Below are 15047 nucleotides of genomic sequence, written 5' to 3'. Positions count from 1 at the left end.
CGCTTTTTGCCATCTGAGACTCTTTTTTTTTCCTTGCTAGCACTATTCTCCATGGAATAAATTGCGCTTTTCTGGATATGTATAAAATTAAAAGTTCCTTGACGTTTTTATTTTTCTCATTTGTCAACTCAATATGAATAGCATTTTTTCTCTGCTTCCTTCTATATGACAAAGCTTGCTTTTCTCAGACTGCGCCACCTCTCCACATGTGTCTCAATATTGTTTGTCACCTCATGTTTCACTTCTTCGCTATTTGTGTGAAGCTTTGCGGCTTATCACTTATTACCACACTTGATACTGGCTTGTCATGTTGTGAACTTCTCTCAGCCTTTCTCAGCGCATTTGAAGAAGTGCATTTTTCTTCAACGTTTCTTCATCTATGTTGTTCTGAGTAGTCACCTTTGGGCATTGAAATAACGCAAGCCGTACATAAAAACTTTCCTTCTTCGGTTTTGTTTATGCCAATAACCCTTTGTTTACAATTCTACTCAATTTAATGGGCAAATTAACCAAGGATTCTTCCGATTCAAAATCCTCGACAAGCAAGCTATACAGTCATTCCAACTCTCTCTACAATTGTCTTGCAATGTATGACTCAACGAATGCTTTGCCTAAGGGTGCATCAAAATCTGTTACCTCACTATCCTCTGGTGTGATTAAAGCATTGAGCAAACGTTTAAAAAAGTATCCTCATTCTCCCCCTAAGCAACCTTCCTCAGTCTCGATGAACTTATTGTTGGAAGAAATCAGGGCTCTGCGCTCTTTTGTTGAGGAAACTAACTCTAAGTTAGAACTCCTTACTGATTGGTTGTCTAGTCTGGAAGACAGGGTTACCACAATGGAACACAACATCAATTCTTTAAGGTCCTCCACCAATAAAATGGATTCCTTACACTCTCAAGTGCCAGCGTTACAAAAGCAGGTTGAAAATTTAGAAATCAAGAATAGAAGAAATAACCTTCACATTTATGGCTTACCGGAGGGAACATAAGGAGCGGACCCTATTGCTTTAGTCAAATCATTAATTCCAAAAATCCTCAAGATGCCAGACAATACCCATCTCAATATTCAGAGAGCACATCGACTCGGTCCGGCACCCTCATTTCCTTCTCACGCAGGCAGGAAACCGAGAGGAGTGATCCTTTATTTTTTGGAATACACTGACAGGTCCAGATTTTATCAGCTACCAGAGCAATTAATCAAATTACTTGGTCAGGCAATTCCTTATTCTTTTCTCAGGATTACTCCAAGCCAACTGCGGATAGACATAAGGAGTTCTTAGCAATGAGACCACAGCTCCGTTCAATAGGTGCATGCTATGGTCTCTTTCATCCCTGCTTGTTTAAAGTGACAATCAACAATAAGACTACCACATATGAAGACCCGGTGAAATTGAAAAGCTTTCTTAATTCTTATCACGCTGATGTTATGGATACTTCCTCATCACACATAAGTTAGATGTTTCAGAGTTTGACATGTAACCCTCTTTGTTACAGGTTCTAAGCTGTTAATACCTTTATATGTTTGCAGATAGTGGATAACGTTGTTTGCTTACATTAGTATTTTGTATTTTAGAACTAATTTACCTTTTTCTTCCCTACAGGTTATGTCTCCTTGTTTCACTTCCCTCGTGTCTCATTACCAGTTGGTTCTGCCTTCCTTCCCGCCTTCCCGTTTGAGGTCTGGACACGTCATTGTTCCGTGTGGCCTCACTACCCCTCACCTTTCATATGTCTTGGATTACTTGTAAGTCTCTAGTTTTGGTCTCTTTTTCTCGCCTCTGCATTGCTTTTATTTTCTCTTTATTTCTCTCCTTTCTTGTAGCCTTTTCTCACTCTTTTCTTATTCAAACACTTATTCTTCCTTTTTGCTGTTCTCTTGTCTTTCAAATGATGTTTATTCATGCAGATCCTTGCTCTTCTTTTTCTCTCTCAGTTCAGATGTTTCAATTTACATATAGTCGGTTTGTTATTTGGTAAATTTTTTGTTGTTCGCTGATATGTTATGAGTCTCTCACTCAAATGTTCACTCTTCTTTCTTGTTGTCATTTCATATCTCAAATGTTGTTCATTCACTTCGACCATTCCTCTTCTTTCATTTCTCTTTCACTACGCTTGTTTCAATGTACATATAGTTGGTCTGTTACTTGCTACATTCTATGTTGTTTAATGATTTGCTTTGATTGGTGTCCATTTTTCATCTACATTTTCGTCCTATGTCTTTAAAACGTGTTTCATGGAATGTCAGAGGTTTACATTCGCCTATTAAAAGACAGAGAGTTCTGACACATTTAGCCAAGCTGGAGGCAGATATTGCTTGTTTACAAGAATCTCATTTGACGGCTGAAGAGTCTCTAAAAGTAAAGAGAGGTTGGGTGGGGGAGGTCATTTTCTCTCCGGGCGATGGTAAACGTAATGGAGCCATCATTCTTTGCAGGAAATCACTTCATGTTAAAATTTTATCGCAATGTGCCGACAAGGATGGCAGATGGTTCTTTGTTAAATTAATGGTGGGTAATGCTCCTATCTCTTTACTTAATATTTACGCACCCACCGCTGGTGATTCCTCCTTTTGGACATCCTTGGTCCAACAAATTACCCATTGTTTTGATGATAACTTTATTCTCACAGGTGATTGTAGTCAAATATTTAACCCTTTTTTAGATCGTAATTCACCAATCTCCTTTGTCCCCCACAAATCTCATAAACTCTTCATACAAACTATCACGCAATATAAGCTTATTGATGCTTGGAGACTTTGTCTTTCCACATTAAGAGAATATACTTATTATTCACCGGCACACCACACCCAATCACGATTAGATTATTTCTTTATATCACATAACATATCTCAATCATTGTTGGCAGCAGATATTGGATCTATTCTAATATCTGATCACGCTCCCATTACTATCCAATTAGACATTCTACAGAAACCAGTTCAACCTGGAAGTGGTGTCTTAATAATGCTCTGCTTTTAGATTCAACATTAACGTCCTCCTTTGCTTCGTTTTTCCCCGAATATTTTCTCCTGAATCAATCTGATACTTTGCCTTTTCACGTGGTTTGGGATGCTTTTAAAGCAACAGCTAGAGATTTTGTCATTTTGTCAAAAAAGTTAAAAAGTCACAGGAACTCACCAAAATCCTTCCGGCCAAGATAAAGAGATTGGAGCATTCTTATTATGCTTCTTAATCGAAATCCTGTTTGTCGGAACTTATAGATGCTAAATCTCAGTTTAATAAGGAAACAACTAATAATGCTTCTACTTATTTACTAAAGTCTAGCGCAAAATTCTATGGGGTCCATAATAAAGCTGGGAAAATATTAGATAACTATTTGAAGCTTAAGCATAACAAACTTAATATAGAGTCTAATATGGATGAACATCATACACTGAAATTTAAAGATGATGAGATTTTAAGTGAATTCCTCCAATTTTATAAAACATTGTACAGTAAGTCCCTTCCTCTGACTATTCTATTTCTCAATTTTTATCTAACATTCATCACTCTTCTATTACACGACCGGACCTCTCACTCTTAGAATCGACTTAACACAACAGGAGCTTTTTATTGCCCTACAAACACCCAAGAAGGACAAAGCTCCTGGTCAGACGGTTTTACTGTTGAGTTTTTTACCCATTTTTCACATTTACTACTCCCTAAATTACATACTCTCATAAATACTTTTTTACATTCAGGTGAATCCTTTGGCTCCTTTTCAAATGCCCTCATATGTCATATTCCTAAGGATGGTAAGGATCCAAAATATTGTAAAAATTACCGACTCATCTCTCTGGTCAATATTGACTATAAAACTTTTCCAAATCCCTAGCTTTATGTTTGGAATCTCAATTGCCTGACCTATTAGGTAAGGAACAATCTGGTTTTGTTAAAGGACGCCTTATCACAGATAATACTTGTTTATTTTGTGACATCCTAGCCAAAGCCTCCCATGTCCCACCCTCCTTAGAAGCAATTGCTCTAGATGCAGAAAAAGCATTTGATAGAGTGGAATGGCCCTATCTTTTCCACACACTTAGATGGTTTGGCTTTGGCCCCAAAATAATTTCTTTAATATCTATTTTGTACTCTATCCCACGAGCGGCAGTTGGCACGAATGGGGGTATGTCTTCCTATTTCCAGCTGGGTAGGGGTGGCCGACAAGGCTGTCCACTTTCTCTGTTTCTTTTTAATCTAGCTTTGGAACCTTTTTTGTTAAGAATTCGTCAAAATGATAACAACCATGGTTTTGATTTCAAGGAGGCTCAAATCAAGATGGCAGCTTATGCTGATGATGTTCTGTTATTTCTCTCACAACCGCAATCCTCTCGCCCCGCTTTTTTGGAAGAGGTTGATTCTTTTGCATCCATCTCGGGTTATAAATTGAACAAAGACAAATGTGAAATCTTACCTCTAACAAAATATACCTTCAAAGCTGATTTCACCACCTCAGGTTTCGCATGGAGTCCCAAGTATATTAAATATTTATGCTTACAATTTAGTCCCTTTATTTCAGGAACAATATCACGATGTATGGATAATTGTACACAGAGATTGTCCTCTTTAACCTCGAAGTAGCACCCTCTATACCTATCTAGGTGGGGTCACCTGGACACTATAAAGATGATGCTTTCCCCTATAATTCTTTATACAATCTCTAATCTTCCACTTTCTATTCCCTCAAATTTTTTTAGGAAATGTAATTCTATCTTATCATCTTTTTTATGGAGAAATAAACAATCACGTATGTCCAAATCAAAATTAATCCGTCCAAAATTGGATGGTGTGGTTAACTTCCCTGATTTTCCTACTTATCATAAACCTTTTTTACTTCGCCAAGCATCGAGATAGCTCTCTGAGTCTCTTGTGGATTGTCCTCTTTGGGCCAGTCTTGAACATTCTTTCATAGCCCCCTTCTCGTTTCAAGAATACTTATCCTTCACGCATAAGCCGCAATCCTCATCCACTCCTATAATTAAACATACATCCAAAATCCTACCACCTATCTCTTCTTCAGAACCTATGGCTTGGAACTCTTTTCTCAATTCCACCATATGGCATAACACACATATATTAATACGGAATAAACCTATATATTGGAAATCCTGGAGGCGACAAGGTCTAATTTGGGTATGTCAATTTTATGTCCAGAATGAGAATGTCTTTTCTGCACGCTAGTAGTTCTTTTCACTTGCCTTCGTCTTTCCGCTCCAAATATTCCCTTCTAACACAAGCCATTCAGAATGCATGTGCCCTTTACACAATCTTACATCGTTTCACTGACCATGTGATTCCTCCTGTTAATAAACTTCACTCTCTTCCAATTAACAATTCTAGGGCCTCTCTCATATATAATTATTTACACAGTTCACCCACTCCAAGAGAAAAGACTAAAGTAAAGCTCTCTTGGGAAAAAGATTTAGATGTCTGTTGGCCCATAGAATTATGGAACAGGATTTGGCTCAATATTAGAAATTCCTCTAGAGCAGCGAACACCATACAGACACTCTTTTTTATATACAATAGACTCTCCCCACTTACTCTAAATGCGAGACATGCTGACCTCTCAGATGTTTGTTGGACTTTTCCTTCACTACATGCTGATCTATATCACTTACTTTTTACATGTACACCTGTTCAAAGCTTTAGGACAAAGGTATGGTCTCAAATTAACTTGATCTTTGACTCCAGTTGCCCTTTCTCCGCTTCTCATGTCTTCTTAGGAAGTTTATCCCCTATTTGGGCGGACTGTGAATCCAATGTAAAGATAATGGACTTGTTGCTAGAAGTTGCTTTCCAGCAAATAACCAAGAATTGGAAAGACTGCACCAAATTGTCTTATCAAGCATGGCGGTACGCTGTCTGTTACAATCACAAGCTGGACACAACTTTTGTATATCTGATACATATGGCATCGACACTTTCAGATTTATGGCTACCTGTTACATTGTTTATCGATGCCAGTGCCTGACGTTCTCTGTCTTTGAACCCCTTGCAACAAGAAGTGTCTAAACCTCTATGACTTCCCTCATATAAATATTTTATTGTAAAGTCATGTCTCATTTTATATTATAGTCTCAGCATAAACTATAACCATTCTTTGTTCACCGACTACTTGTATATCATTGTTATTCTCCTTTGTATGCTATGCTAAACTGACTTACACATTTATTTACTTTGTTTCTAAATTTTAGGTTGCTTTGTTCTATGTAATTTTCCATTGTTAAAATACCTTTTGCTTTATTATTTCACTTTCCCTCAATAAACTCACTCTTGAACTTAAAAAATAAAGATGCAATTATTATTTCGCACTTTTAATAAAAGTTGTGTTTTTAATTTATTTCAGATAATCTTACATTTGTATTCAAAATATAATTGTTATTTTGTAAAAATATGGTAATTATTTTTAAATCTGCAAAATATTTAAATTAAAAAGCAATCTAACTTTTAAAGCTAAAAATAATCACATATATATTTATTTTAAAAGTGTAACTAGAGTATTCAATTCAACATTTTATTGTATGATTAATTAAAATCTTTACAATTTGTACAAAAAAGGTAATTAAATTAAAATCATTGCAATCGCAATTTAAAAACCAGACTTTAAAAATTCACGTTTGTAATATCTCATTGGTTATATAGTTTAAAAGCGTATATTTAACCATCACATACTTATTATAAATACAGTGGTGACATTTTAGATCTAGTCCAGCTTCTGTGAACCTACTTGCTAAATGTACTCTTAATCCTTTTTTTTTTTTCACATTCAGTCTGTATACATACTTGGCGCCTTGGGGCTAAAGACTGGAGGGACATTCTTCTCTGCTTCCTCCTGATAGGTTTGTCGTAATAATTTTCTTACCTCTACCAGGTATTTTACTCCCCGGCATGCCAAAATTATGGAGGAACCATCCAGCCAGCGTATCACGGCTTGCCTGCACGTGCGGATATTCAGTTTGTTAAAAATTGTTTTTAAATACCGTTTCTCAGGGACATAACTGCTGGACACACACATAATAGGTGGGTTAAGGATTCCTTGGTGTATCCACACAGTCGACACTGCGCAGTTTGTTTGGTATATTTCCAGGACGGCTGTAGATCTTTTGAGTCATGTTGGCCCATCCGAAAGTCTGTGTAACTCTTTTTTACGTGCCGGTTGAAATGAGAGAATAAATATGCTTGTGGTTTTAGTGGTTTATAAGAAGTGATGACAGTCCACCCGTGCCGACGTTTGGCAATTGTATTTTTGTCTTCCAAAAAAGATTCTCTTTTTGCTGCATCGGTGACCGCTTTGCTAATACTTGCTTTGTCTGCCCTAGTTTCCCATGCTGTTTGAACTCCCAGGTTGGCCAAACATGTTTTCAAATAACTTCCCCATGAACTCGTTATTTCGTGGTCCACCTGGTACTTCATTTCTTCCCAGCATAGGCTGTCCATGTTATCTGGTTCCGCAGAACGGAATTTTTGGCACAGTTTTACGAAGCCGCTCATGCTCCGAAATTTCTGGTTTTGAAGGCCAAACTCAAGCCGTACTTGCGACGGAGAGGCAGAATTGGGCAGGTTGAAAACGGCCTTATAAATCTTTGTGTGGAGATTATTTAATAGGACTGCCTCCTTGCCACACCAGGTGACTAACCCGTATGACAAGGTAGGCAAGATTTGTGCCACCATCACTTTTAAAAGGCGGTTATGATTCGGGCAGTCCAATTTTGTTTTTAGCAGTTAATATGCAAAAATTAGTGATTGCGCTTTGGCTTTTATAGCCAGTTTATGCTCCTTATGTGTTATGCCCCGCTCTATTGTTATTCCAAGATATTTATATGACCCTTGCTCTTCAACCGTTGCCCCCTTCACCGACCATTTGAATTTGTTTTTTTTAGGATCCACTAGGCGGACGACTTTTGTTTTTGCTTTGTTTAGTTCCAAGTTTTCCTGGTCTAAGTAAGATGCTAGGTTATTTATCGCTCTTTGTAGACCTATTGGAGTTTGACTTAGTACAACAATGTCGTCTGCGTATTGTAACACGGTGATCAGATTGTTGGCCATTTTCGGCGGGTGACAGTTAGCTGCTTCCATGTTTTTGCTGACATCCGAGAGAAACAGGTTAAATAGGCTTGGTGCTAACACGCAACCTTGCTTCAAACCTTGGTGCGTGTCAATGTTCGGAGTTGTACTGCATCCGTCGCCTAATTTCACTCTTGCCCAGGTGTCACTGTACAAGGCAATTATTGCATTTAGTAGTTGGCTCGGCAGACCCCATGCCTTTAATTTTAACCAAAGACGCTCTCTACTCACTCGATAAAAAGCCGATTTTATGTCGACAAAACATGCATACAGCCTTGTTCTCTTTTTTAAAGCATTCTCAGTTAACAGTGTCAAGATTGCCAGGTTTGTTATTGTGCCCATCCCTTGCCTAAAGCCTGTTTGGAACTTGGGAATTATGTTCTTATCGTCCATCCAGTTTCGCAGCTGTACCAGGAGGCAAGAAGCATAAAGCTTTGCCTCTACATCAATTAAGGATATCAACCTATAATTCGTAGGGTTGCGATGATCTCCCTGTTTAAATATTGGGTGGATTATATTCCCTTATTTCATATAAGGTCCTATTTTAAGCCCCTGATTAAAACTTTTCTTTTAATAAAAAATGAGTTGCAATAACTGTGAATGGTCATGTGTGGTGCTAGACTTACTCTAAGGATGGGGTGGAGTTAATTTAGGTCTGCTTTGTGGCCTTTTGGCCTATAGTACATTTAAAAGTGTAGTTTGTGAATAGCAATGGTCTTACACTTTTATGTGTGGGAGTTTGTATTCGTATGACCTCCTTACCTGTTCCTAACCCTCCTTATTATGTATTAGGTATTCACCAATTTCTAGCTACTTCCACTGGTTGCTTTCAAATTTACTACTCAGGACCCGATTACAATGTCTTTGTGAAACTGTTCCGAAAGAATCGGTCTCGAACTCGTTTCCAAACGGATCGGGTCCTGCGAGTCTGGACGACTAATTACGATGCTTCCTAACATATTTCGGTCGGACTCGCATTGACTTCAATGGGAGCCTGTGTTCCAAATGAGAACACAGGCTCCCATTGAAAAAATTGGTGGTTGTGGAAAACCTTGCACCCTGTGGCGGGCCCCCCATGGTGCCTGTCACATTGTGCATGGTTGGGAAGAGGGGCCCCTTGGGTACCCCCAATGGCACCATTCGTATGCCTTGGGGTGAAGGGGGGCCCGCAATGGGCCCCCAAAGATGGATTCCGACAGCCATTTTGTTTCGGGCAGACCGAATCAAAACAGCTGTCCAAATCGGTCATCGTAATTGCTTGTCTGGAAACCGTGTCCATACAGCTGTTCGAATCGGCTCTGAAAGACTCTGGCTGTCCGAATGCTTTTTGAAACAGATTCTGACTGTTTGAACGGTTTCTGGGCATCGTAATTGGTCGTTGGAAAATGTGTATGCTTCGTTCAAAAACAAGGATTCCGGAATGGGTTCGGCAAAACTGAATCCCCTTTGGAGCCTTTCCTAACAACATCCTAATGGGGCCCACAGTAGTAAAAATACACAAGTGGGATTTTCTTCCTACATAAAACTGAAACTTGAGATAGACCGAATGCAGCAAAAATTATGTAAGTTAAATTCATCTGCAACCAACTTGGGAGAAAAATCTTTGGAGTTGTTGGGAAGGAGGCTTGAACCCAAAGATGCGTGTGCTACAACAGGATCTGGACCTGAGGAGCTTCAGAAAAGATCTAAAAATATGAGGTGTCTGCGTTATTTTCCACTTACTGAGATTTGAAACATTTGATAGCTGTTTTATTTCCTGTATCACTACTTTAGTGGGTTAACTCTGCCTTTCACCAATTTGTCGTTTTTTAGGTTTTTTTCACCAAAAGAACCGTTTATGAAAGCATCTTTAATTCATAACACTGATTCTAAGTTACATTTTGCACAAAACAGATCTGTGGTCTCACATTAAATTTGATCTAGACTTAAGAGCAATGTTGTCAATTAGCATGTCAGTAAATACCTTTTTGGATAAACTGAAATATTCAAAATAATGATGCTGGCAGGGATGATGATGGCACAGAGATTAAGGGCCAGATTTACTGAGCTTTCTCACTGCCCTTGTATCAGTCAGGGCCATGCAAGGAAACACAAGATCTTAAGTGAGATTTACAAAGCTCACAAAGCCACATTGTGTGGCTCTACAAGGCTTAGTAAATCCAGAGTAATGCCAGGTAGTGCAAATAGTAGTAGTAGTAATAGTAGTAGTGTCTTGCATTACTTTGCATTGGGAATGTGTTCCATGATTGGGACATGAGCATTCCCATGCATCCACCCACGGATTTCAATGCAATCCCAGATTTACTAAGGGCAGTAAACTCAGGATTGAGTCAAAAGGGTACACCTTCTTAACAGAGGAGTAATAAGAAGAAATATCTTCATTTCTACTTGTTATTTCCTCTTTCTACGTGTGCCACCTTCTGCAGCACACATAGAAAGAATAAAATGCCTCTACGGATTGTTTTTTGAGCCGAAAGATATCACTTCCTGCACAAAAACAATCCTCCCTGTAATGCAGGCACCATTGCACTGTGGCTCAAAGGTGCCTGTGTTGGCGCTAGGCAGTACCCAGTGCACCAGAGCAGGGAGAGAGCAGAAATGCATCATATCGTAGTAGACATGGTTCACTCCTGCTCTCTCGCTATCACACAGCGCAGTGCAGCAAGTTGTCTTGCTTCATTGCATTGTGTGCCATTTTCAAAAATCTGCACCTTAGTCGTGCTACATGTCTTATTAGAATTGCTTCCCAGGGTGCACTTGAGCAAAACATTTGGACTTCTTCAATGATATCTTGTTTACGTTTCCACACTTAGGATAGATAGAATTTGGGAATGGGACAGTCTGAATGCAATGGGTATTAAAGAGGGGCTGAACATATGTGTGACTGTAACTCTATTATTAAAGTGCTCTAGGGACACTAAAAACGTCCCTTAGTGGTAATGTTAAGTGATCCTTCACAGTTGTGCTAACTTTTTAATGACTTATCAATAGAGGCATTCCATCCAAGAGACAGATGTAAGTGTTCCACCAGACACAGTAGGTTCTAGTCACAAAAATGCATCTCTGCCATAATATGCTCTTAAGGTTTTGGGGAATCCACAACATTAACAGAAGTACACCTGGAAAGCTTCTTCAGGCACAGGTGTTCAGGTGTACTTCAGGGAATGACATGTGACTATTTCATTGGCTTTTACTGCCCTGTCTTCTATTTTCACTACGTAGACTACTATATTGCAGAGATATCCACTAAGGGTGTGCGGTAAACTCCACTCCACAGGCGGAGTATGCAGAATTTTTGCCGCTCTGTTCAGAGAGGAGCCATTGTGGTCCAAGGAAGGCAGACTTATTTAAGAGGGAAGTATCCATATGACACTGATCCTCTGCCGCCTGGGCAAGCCTCTGAGCACCTTTCAGGGGATGAATAACATCTGATTGCGTCTCGTACAGCCAGGCAGTTAAACCTGCATTGCCCCTCAATCCGGCCTCGGCATTGACTCTTAACGCAAGTATTTTTTACTGCACAGTGGCTGCATTATTCATCTGTGTTTACTCACTGAAAAATAGTAAAAAATAATTGACAGAATGAGATTAATGGCCGCCATTTGCCTGCTCCGTTAAAATGCGAGGTGTTCAATAAGAGGAAATTGTTGCATCCATTCAGTGGCCGCGGGTGGCGCGAGGACAAAAGTAGTGGGGTGATAGGCATTAGCATGAATAAGGCGTTGTGAGGGCAATAAATAATTATAGAACAGGAGCAACAGGAAGATGTATTAGATCATCACAAGTTTGTAATTAATTTGCTTTTGGTTCCACTGCTTCTGCCACACTGTCAAATGAAGTGGATTCACTGGATTGTGTGATAAGGGGGTGGCCGAGCAATATTCCGTCTGCTCGGCAGAGTTTTTTAGTAAGTTTGCGTAATTCTGCAGAGTGAAACTCTGGGAGGTCCGCCCAGGCCTAATATCCACACAGGTAGAATTAAGCATCCTGTGCAAATGTAAGTTTTGTTATCTACAGGGAATATTCGGTTGATTCTTTCACCTTTTCTAATGGAAGGTGAATTACTTCAGCCCTTGGCTCTAAATTGTGAGACAAAGGCTCCCTCCTGCCTCCAAAGGCAAACAGCGAGCAGGAAACCAAATTTTATGTCATGGAGCACAAGATATTAGGTCAGTCCCACTACATGCCCCTTTCACTCTCTTCTGGTAAGTCCAAATTGAAGTTGAGGGACAAGCCAAAGAAAAATCACGAGATAAGTAGCAAATATAATTTTTGGACCACCAGATGTTCCAGGGAGAGGTGATAAAATTCAGCATTTGAAGAACCCCTCCTGAAATCATATGCAAATTCCAGAGCCGATGAGTCAGAGTTACCTGGGCCATTGTCAACTTCTCAGGAAACTTCAGCCTTTAGGTAGGCCATGAAGCAACTGTTTAAGATGGTCCCTGGTCCCTCTGTTGTGGCTTCAGTGCCCAATGATCTATCAGGCCTTCCATGTTGGCTTCTTTTCATGCTCCCAGCCCCAGTGCTGACTGACCTGCAGGCAACCATTCTGCATTCATTCATTTCATTTCATAAGACTTTATTCGGAACAAAAAACAATGTCCATATAAGCACATACATGATAAAATTGATAGCAATACAGTAACATCACAATTGGCGGCAGATAACTAGAAAGAAAAATACAGACGAGGGGAAAATAAATACTTAAAAACTCATACTTTTCCTGACATTAATAGCTTTTAGTAGGAAAGTCGCAGTAAAAAAACAGATTTCAGGATGATGCAGATTAAAAAGCAGTTTAAAAGAATCATGTACTGTCCTAACACCAAACTTTACAAAAATCGGTTTTAAAAAAGCTACACGAAAGTTCCCATATAATGGACACAGCAAAAGAAAGTGCATAGTGCTTTGTACTGACAAGTTGTCACACGGACAGGGACCAAAAGGCTTCTTGTTCAAGGAAGGGAATGCGACCAATTTATGCACAATCCCCATTCTGAGTCTAGTTAAAACAAACTTGTGGGAAACTCTGGTCACCAGGGTTAAATACGGTTGATAACCCTCCAATTCGTTTATAATGCTATATTGCACACAGGTGGATAAAATGCCAGTATTACAGGCCCGTCTCTCAGTTTTACACAGCAGAAAGATATGCTTCATTTCTGACTTAGAAATTTCTGTGGCCCCATATCTATCAATTTTAATATCAATGCCATCGATCTCCTGAAAACTGTTGATAATATATTTAATCCATGGGATCTTTAAATGGTTATCAGCAGTGAGACAGTCGATAATAATGGCTGTATTTAAAGACGTCTCTTCTTTCAGCCAAATTGACCGCCACAACAATAATGGCCTCAGGAGAATCAGATCATTTAGAAATGGGATACCAAGTTCACTGTGAACTAAGTCATTTGAAGCAGATTTGGGTAGATTCAAAAGTTTTTTCAAAAAGACATTCTCCTCCACCTGTAAACACCCGGCCGGGGCAAAGCCCCAAATCCCCGCCCCATAAAGGGCGGTGGAAAGGCATCGTGACTGAAAGATCTTAAGCATATCACTTATCCGTTTATCCCCTAGTTTAGTGGCAAAAGTAAAAACCCCATTGGCGCTTCTTGCCATCTTAGCTCTGACACTAGTATGCTCACTGGCCCAACTACAGTTCTTGGAAAAAGTGATTCCAAGATAACAAAAATTATCAACTAGTTTGACCCTGTGTTGATCAATATATTAAGAATGAGGCTTACTCTTCCCCGGCCCACACTCCATGGTATAAGTTTTGGTTTTGTTAATCACTAGTTTTCTAGATGTAATAAACTGTGAAAACCCATCCATTAAGCGTTGAAGACCTATCGGGGTCCTGGACAATAACACGGCATCATCCGCATAGAGTAATACCGGAACATTAATATTATTTACTCTAGGGGCGTCTGCCGCTACTAACTGTAGGACAGAGTCCACTTCATTAATAAAAAGGGTGAAAAGCAGGGGGGCAAGAACACACCCCTGTCTTATGCCCCGCCCTATCCGAAATTTAGTGGTACACCCCCCACTAGAACCATACCGTACACTGGTTCGAAGTTTGGCATAAAGTCGGGCCAAGAAAAAGATGATACCCTCAGGGGCCCCCATTTCAATCAACTTGGCCCAGAGAATAGCATGGTCCACCATATCAAAAGCACTACTCAAATCTGCAAAGCAGAGATAAATAGAGCCCTTCCTAGCCTGGGTATATTTCCCAATCAAGAGTTCAAGATTCAAACATTGCTCGATCGTCCCACGACCCTTTCTGAACCCATACTGGCAATTTGCCAGAATGCCATTGGTTTCTGCCCATTCTTCCAGCCTAACCAAGAGTACCCTACTCATTATTTTTACAGAGGAATCCAACAGGGAAATGGGGCGATAGTTCTTCACGTCCCCCCGATCACCTTTCTTAAAGATAGGTATTATAATTGATTCCTCCCAAGTTGGGGGTACCCCGAAGCAGACTGCGGCATTAAAAACTTTAACCAACATAGGACCCCATACCTCCGGGACTAACTTATAAACATCAATGGGCACCCCGTCGGGGCCCTGGGCCTTTCCTCCTTTGCTAGCACCAATGCTACCTAAAACCTCGGTAATACTAATATCCAAGGGAACTATGGGCCAGCAGTCATTGTAATTGGCCAAAACTTTATCCGAGTCAAAGATAATAGAAAAATGGGAAATCCATGTTTCCATACTAACCATGGAGGTTAATTCCGGTACCTTCTCATCTTTTAACAATGGGCAGTTAACAGTGGCCCAGAATAATGTACAATCTTTCCTTTCGGCTGCCTGTGTCAATTTATCCCAAGCCTCATGTTGTAGCTCTATCTTCCTACACTTAACTGTATTCTTATAGTTTAATCTAAGCTGAGACACCTGGCCCCTAACTCTAGGTTTGGTTGCCAGTGCGTCTTTAAGCTCTTTAAGAGCACGAGTGCAAGCA

Source organism: Triturus cristatus, chromosome 7 (genome assembly GCF_964204655.1).
Source record: "Triturus cristatus chromosome 7, aTriCri1.1, whole genome shotgun sequence".
Lineage (NCBI taxonomy): Eukaryota > Metazoa > Chordata > Amphibia > Caudata > Salamandridae > Triturus > Triturus cristatus.
The sequence above is the reverse complement of the archived record's forward strand: the minus strand, read 5'-3'. Positions refer to the sequence as shown.